The following is a 7930-nucleotide window of genomic DNA, read 5'->3' as shown; positions in this document are numbered from 1 at the left end:
AGCCTAACACAAACTGTTCCTTCAAAGCAGGGAGGGGTCTGTTTTGTATTACAGTTTTATAGCTAGAACAGGTGTTCTTGTCCCCCAGCTCATCATCATGAGGAGCATGCTCCTCTTAATTAAGAGAGTCTATCATTCAAGGATATCTTGTTATGACCCACTTTTGTCTTTAATATGGACAAATAGAAAATGATAGCATTAGGGGTCAGATTGGGATTTAAAAATCAACCCACAGTTTTGGATTCCATCTGTCTTCCTTGACAACAGGTTCCTTCACTGGTGTGACAAAGGTTCAGGTCAGAAGGAACCAATAACAAAATAGCTTCTCAACTCATAGATACTGAATTCTCGCATATTTCTGGATGTCAAAGACCAGGAAAATCTCTTGGCTTGGGAAAACAAAGACACAAAACAAAAGGAAATTATACTCACTCCCAAGTATCACATGGGGGCTGAATCTTGACAGTGCGCACCAAAAAAACTTGAATACTGAGGAATCTTTTAGAAGAAAGCTCAAAGATGACCTCAGTTAGATTCCTAAGGATCAACTCATGTTTCAAACACCCTCTTTTGCTGGATAATAGTGTGTACAATATGTCCCAAGAAAATTAGCAATTCCTTTATGGTGTTATTAGTGTTAATAGCTAATGAACTATAAAAGCAACAGACAGTTGTGGAATCGGGATATTTTTTATAACTGATTCATTTAATCTTAATTTGTTTCTGTTTCACTAAGAAACTGCTATTTATTCTGAGCTACAACTGTGGCAATTAGCAGCAGTATCCCACTGTGAGTATGAGGCTGATTGCTTGGTACATCTGCAGTGGAATGACACTGCCCAGGTATCTATTGAAGAGATCAGACTACTAACCCCAAAAATGAAGGATTAGCCATAAATATTTGTTCAGCAGCACATTCTGAAATAGACTATATCATGGTAACATTTTATGGGTGCGAAATACTATGTCCCTTACTTATTGTACCCAAAACTGTTGATGCCCATTTTAGCTCAGCTGGTCACAGCACGGTGCTAATAATGCCAAGGTTGTGGGTTCAGCCGCAGTATGAGCCATTCATTTAAGAGCTGAACTTGATGATCCTTGTCCAACTCACATTATTCTGTGATTTTTACCAATATAAATGGAATATTTAGATTTTTGAGACACACTTTCATCTTTCTCTTTTTCTATCTTCAGAGTGCTTATATTTGGATTTTAACATAACATCTTCCCTAAAAAATTACACACCAAAGTGGATAATATTTCAGCATATCCATATTATCATCTTTCAGATACCTTCCAAATCACACTGATTCAGCTGAAGTTGGTGGCAAAATGTAAGTTACATGAAGCTTCTGTCTAAACTTTTAATGAAGTTATTTTATTAAAAATTGCACGGCGGTTTTCAGTATTATATACAATTTGAGAAGTGGATTAAAAAAATATGTATCTAAATTGTGAAGATTTTCTGCTCCTCATTCTGAATAATTAATTTTGCAATAACACAGAATACTACAGTTGTCACGAGATTTTTAGAAAGAGTAACAGAGTAATACTATAAGATACTTGAAAACATCCAGATCAGTTTGGATGTGGTGTTCCTGACAACTTGAAAAACCCTTTGGAAATGGAAAATTATTAATTACAAATAGAGGTACCCATAAACCATTTTTGACTTTTTTTAGATTCCTGATAACACAGGATAATTGTCTTCCAAATTTTTTTTTTATCCAGCTAGTTGAGCTCAAAGGAGAGAATAGTTGGGGTTTTTTTTCATTCCACTTAATAAGATTTAAATTCCAATCTCAGGAAAAAAAACCAAACAAACAATCTTCAACACAAAAAAAAACCCCTCTCCCAAGCCCCAGAAACCCTCAGTGAGATCAGTATATAATTTTACATTGCCTTTTCAGTGCCACAGCCTGGCAGAAGCCTCAGTGCTTGAGATCAAGGGTCTCCAAATACAGTTCTTCATTGTGAGGGTAGCACACAGCCCAGAAGTGCAGCTGGCACGTTGAGGAGGTGTCAGATGACTTACAGTGAGTTTACCCTGACACATGGACTGCCAGTTAATTCAGGTTCCTCAGTGCAGAGAAGAGACAAGAAAGCAGAAGTGTGTCTGCAGTCATCGCCAGCTCATCTCACTCTCAACTTCACATCTGACCCAACCAGCAGTCCTGAGATCACCATGAGGCTCCTCTTGGCTTCCCAGGGGTGGGTAGAAGGGTATGGTGGCTCTCAAATATTGGAAGAAATTTATAGGTATCCAAGTGTGAAGAAGGTTGTCTGCACTTGTTGCAAATATTTCACGTATAAAGCAAGAAGCATTCTCTTTTATGCAAATTAATAAAATCCAAGGTATCATACATTGAGTGGGAAATATAGTTATAATTCCTTATGCTAGCCTTCGCTGGGTAAATACACTTATACTCCAGTACCGTTATTTTCAAATACTAATTTTTGATGGAAAGATACAGGTATCCAAAAGAAATTCCTCTCCATGGAAGATATGCTTTTTGAAAGCAAACCAAGAACAGGTTTCCTGATTATCCCAAACAGTTGTAAAGTTTCAACAATTCAATAAAATCAAATTAATTTGGGGGTATTTCTTAAAGAGATGGGAGAGGTCTTCTTTGCACTTAACTTTTCTGCACTGAGGAATCCAGAACTTTTCTGTTCCCTCAGCTGTGCTAGCTATTAGACATAACAACTGTTTTGACATCATCTGCAGCAGGTACAACCTATCCAAAGTGCCTGGGCACTTTGGAAAGTCTTCACAGTGGAGTACAGACACAACTATGGGCTCCAGAAAAAGTAATTCCAGCCTCCATTGATGGGAGCTCAAGGTTCCTTAAAATCTACCAGGCGCAAGGAAAAATGAAATCAGCTCATCCAGCAGGAGGAAGTCCTTCATCTGCACAACACAAGATGGACTATACTCAGATCCAAGGGAAAAGCGGAAAACAAGAAAGCTACACAATATTTTACATGACAGTATTTTCCCTCTCTTTAAAAATGAGACACTGTGCAGCCAGGAGTGCAAGACACAGAGCTGTCAGTGATTACAGCACATACTCACTAGGCAGCAGGACTGGGATTTCATCCCTGCTTCCCAAGCTGCTTGAAGGCTGTATGTGCGCTCCACAGCACCCAGCTAGGACAACAGCTCTGCTCCCTCTGATTGCCTGACCCAGGAGGGCAGGGGAAGGAGTCCTTTTCACTCACTCATCTGCCAGACACATCAGTGTTTTCATGGCAGCTGCAAAGCAAACTAGGAGGCTTGGAGAGTGCTTTCACTCAACATTCTCCCTGGCCAAAGGACTGGGACAGTCTCCTACAATGCAGGTGCTGGTGTTGTGAGTCAGCCACACAAAACAGGGTACAGCTTGTGGCTATGTGCATAAGCAACCTTAACACCAAATTACAAAAAGTGGTCACTATCACCACATGCTGGGATTTCATCTCATTCACCTAGAAGACATCATAGAGAATGATGCTTCAGCAACTGGATTGTTTCAGGAGGCTGCTAGAACTGCAGACTGTCTGCACTGAGGCAGTATCTAACACAGTAGGGACTGAGTCTCTTTTTCAAGATTCTTTTTCACTCCTAGAGGCACCTATGTCTCTCCATTGATGGTACAGAAAATACAGATATTTATGTTGATTTACTTCCTATTAAGATGCTCAAAGTCATATAAGCATTGCCCAAGGTAGACAGGCTGGTTTGACTCATACCTTGGGCAAAATCTTTCTGAACTGAACTTTGCTACCAAGAAAAAAAATTCTGGAAAATAAAATTATTCATAACGTAATTACATCCTGTGGCATGAGACAACCACTTGATTATAAAAAGGGGTGAGGGGGTAACTATATCTTAAACCTTGGTTAAACAGTGGGACACTTTACAAATTGGTGCTGCATGCTCCTTAGGAAATTAAAATAAAAAGCCAAAGAGATCTGTAAAAGAAATAGATGGCTTGTACAAAGAACACGACAAAAAAACTGGCTGGGAAAGCAGGAATACTGGTTAGAAAATAATCTCATAATTCCAGAAATTATCTTCATTTGTGCACTAGGGTGAAACCAAGATTTTTCAAAAACATTGAAGCCCCTCTCTAAGTAACCATCAGTCTTTTTCTGACACTTAAATCCCAGAATCAGAAATAGCAAAAATCTAGGGACTGAGGAAGGCTCCTGAGATGTTTGACACCTACATCAAATTAAATTATTTATACTTGTCTATGAGTTACTTAAGCATAGTAAAATAATTTTTAATTAAGCCATTTCTAAAATGGCTTAAAGGACCTTTTTAGGTTCCCCATCCAATGTCCAACTTCCTCCTTGATCTTATGACTTTTTGACATCCATGCAAAAAGAAGCAGTCCAAGGAAAGCAGGGATCCTCTGATTTAATAATACGGGGCAGGTGCTCCTGAAGTGCTTGAAAGTGTGTGAAACAGAAGGGACATTTGAGTGTGAGCATGAGCCCTGCAGGCAAGAGCCCAACCCAGCAGTCTCTTCCTTGCCCTTAAGCTGGTTATCTCTGGTTTGAACAAAATTCCTCCAAAGAGAGCAAGTTTTTATATTAATGTTTTGCCAACATCTACTTGTAAACTTCTACAGCAATAGAGAAATGCTGATTTGTCAAAGAAATTTCTACGAAAAATGATTCAGAAAAAGAATCTTATAAAGTAACACCCTCTGTAATTAGTATAGAGAGATATGAAAGTTAAATTTAATAAATGCAGCTCGGATATGTTGTACTCTTTTGCTTGCACAAATTAAAGTAGCTCTGCACACCATAACTTTCACAAATCAGCCTGTAGTGCAATAACATTCAGCATCAGGCAGGATTTAGAACAATTGATGACTGCTTTTTTGAGAAACATGAGTTTTGCATTGATGAGGACTCAGCTGCCTTTCTTGTGGCAGTTTCATTTTGGGGTAACTCAGTCTCTGCTCTAGTAATAATCCTTATACATTTCACTATTTTCACAAAGAAAATGTAACTGTACACTGCATTTCTAAAGGTATGTGAGAAGAAGCACACTCCACAAGAACAGAAGAAACACTGTTTGTAGGGAAGGGTGTCTGCTTCTTAGAACTTGCAGATCAAAACAGTCCATGACTTAATTATATGAAATCATAATAATTACATGTTGTCCAAAAAAGTAATTATGAATTTGTTTTGGTCTTTACCTTAAAGTTCTACACAGTGGTACTGCATCTTTTCAAACTGGATAAATTTGAAATGTATGCCATGAATTTAAAAATGTCATCTAAATTAAATTTTCTGTCTCTTTTGCACTGCTTCATGCAATGCAATAGCATTACTGGACATAAGCAACCATTGCCCCTCAGCTTTTAGTATTCAGTTAAAGCAGCCAAAAGTGGTTTTAAATAACATATTATTGTTTATGATATGCAGATCAATGTATTTTCTAGCAAAAAACAAAAAAAATGGTTATGTGATTCCTGCATTCCTCATTTTAAGAGGAAATATATTGTTCCTTTTAAAATATACTAGGTTAAAAAATAAGATTTCCATTTCATTCTTATTTTCTGGTGAACACAGGAAGAAAGCACCATTTATTGAAGTGTTTCTTATATAAAGCTAAATATTTTTCTAGATATATTGTGGTTCAGATTTTGTTTAACTCCTTCAGCAGACAATGCTTTAAAAATTATTGCTTGCTCAGAAAAAAAAATTCACCTGAACTTATTTACCGTCCAAGAGTTTTTCATTATTTTTGTTTAGAAAGTTCTTTTTCAAGGTTATTTTTATAAAATCTGAGATAGAAAAGGTTTTTTAAGTGGAGGTATACACTCTTCAGATGTTTCATGGTAATATCAAGAGGTTAACAGGTGGTTTAGAAATATTTTGAAAAGGTTTCTTTTTGTGCCTTCTGTTGTATTTAATCCCTATAGACTAAAGTACTGTGAATCAAAGTTTCTCTTTCATATTGTGTCAGTCTGCAACTAAATCTTTTAGTCCCATCCCTGAAAATAAAAACTTACCTGTACTTTTGCAGATAAGTTTCTCAGGCTTATATTTGCAAAGTCTCGCTCTTCCATTTTCCACACAAAATAAAACGTACTATATATTAATTTTTCTTATAATTATTTTTTAAAAAAACAGAAAAGCAACTCCTCTATGTATTTTAATTCATTGGTAACTAAAGATGATTTTTTAGAATTCACATAATAATGGTGGTGAAATATTAGCCATCTCAAACACAAAAAGGGAGGAGTTTTTTTATTTCCATGGGCATGATTATTGGATTTAATACCATACCTAATCAAATAGGCAAGGATTTGGCTACAACAGAGTGACTGAACAGTGGAGCCATTAAATAACTTCCATGGAAGCTTGAAAGGAAGACAAATGACAGACACAGCTTGTACTTCATAATACAAGAAGCTTTAAAAAGAGAAATTTTGTATTGTTTCAAGAGTTTCAGGTTACTGAAGCAGAAGGATCTTCTGCAAACTCATAGAACTGAGTGCAGCCATCTGTTGCAGAGGGTCACAGTGTGCTGTGCAGCCCCTAAGTGGTCATCCAAAAGCCTGTAGTCTTGGGACAGGAAGAGAAGGGGGACGCAGCATGGAGTGCAGCTGGAGCTACCACTACTTTTGTGGAAGATGTGGTAGTTACTACTAAATAGTTACTACTACAGTTGCCAGCAGGGTACAACACAATTCTCCTTCCATGAGAATGGTACCTGAGCAAACCAGTACAGAGGTAAACAGAGAGTGGGTGGGAAGATTTAAATAATTAAAGAGTTATAACTATTTGGTATTAGTGTGTCAAAACCCCAGGAGCAAACTAGGTCCCTTTTTCCTTTACCAAGCTGCAAAGAACAAAATGGTGACTGTCCAATTCTATGAATGGCAAAGAAGGTACAGAATTAGGAGTATTTTCTAATTGTTAGTTGTCAAGCACTGTCCAATTAAACTGTTCTGGTGCTAAGCTGTGACCAACATGCCTTCATTTGTGATAGCTCTGGATGAATTTGTTGAATTTTGTTCAATCTCTCCATTTTCACTACTGTGTTTGTAAAGGCTGGAGTAAAAAGTGATTAAAAATAATTAAAATTATTTTTAAAATACTTCCTTGACTAAATACTGTCCAGTACTCATTTTGGATGCTTTGAGATATGCTGGATTTCTACATAACTTCCTGGGAAACAGAGAATGATTTTGGGAGCTATTATAAACCTGTGGATTTAGTTTACATTTTGGCATGCATGTTTTTTTTAAAAAACAAAGACCCACGGTCACATCCCTTAACCCCTGCCTCCAACAATAAAAACCCAAAAACACTAATAACTTTGTCCTTTTTTTCTTTTTTTTTTTTTTTTTAGGGGGTGGGGGGGAGGGGGCATGGATTTTTTTCTGTTGTTGAGAAGTCTGATCATGAATAAAGCACTAGCAAAACAAAGTCAATACCATTTCAGCTTCAGGAGGAACTCTGATGCTGTGAGAAGATCCTGCTGTGCTGTGTTTTATTTATAAAGCAATATACAACAGCTTTGGTAATTCTGGTAGCTCTTTCAGATACATGACACTTTCAGCACTGGCACATGTTAACAACAATGTAGCATCTGACGAGCATAGAAGAAATTCTGTCCCGTCTGAGGGCACAGCTCCTCCTTTACAAGGGCTCTCTGCTCCAGGGTCCCATCGGCAGCAGACTTGCCTGCCTTTCATTCAACACTGAAGTGAAGCTGTTGTGATTGGTGGGAGGTGGGCTACACTGTTGTCAGGATGCTAATGCTCAGCTCTGCAGCTCTGGATTTTGGCAGATCCAGGCACACCAAGGCTCTTCTCCTCTCAGCATCCATGAGGGACTGGTAGAATGAGGCTGACCAGTTGTCACACAGAATACAAATCATATGGCAGTGATGCTGACTGGCGCACAGAAATGAGAA

This window comes from Cyanistes caeruleus, chromosome 4 (genome assembly GCF_971803275.1).
Source record: "Cyanistes caeruleus chromosome 4, bCyaCae1.hap1.1, whole genome shotgun sequence".
Classification (NCBI taxonomy): domain Eukaryota; kingdom Metazoa; phylum Chordata; class Aves; order Passeriformes; family Paridae; genus Cyanistes; species Cyanistes caeruleus.
This window is presented reverse-complemented; position numbering follows the sequence as displayed.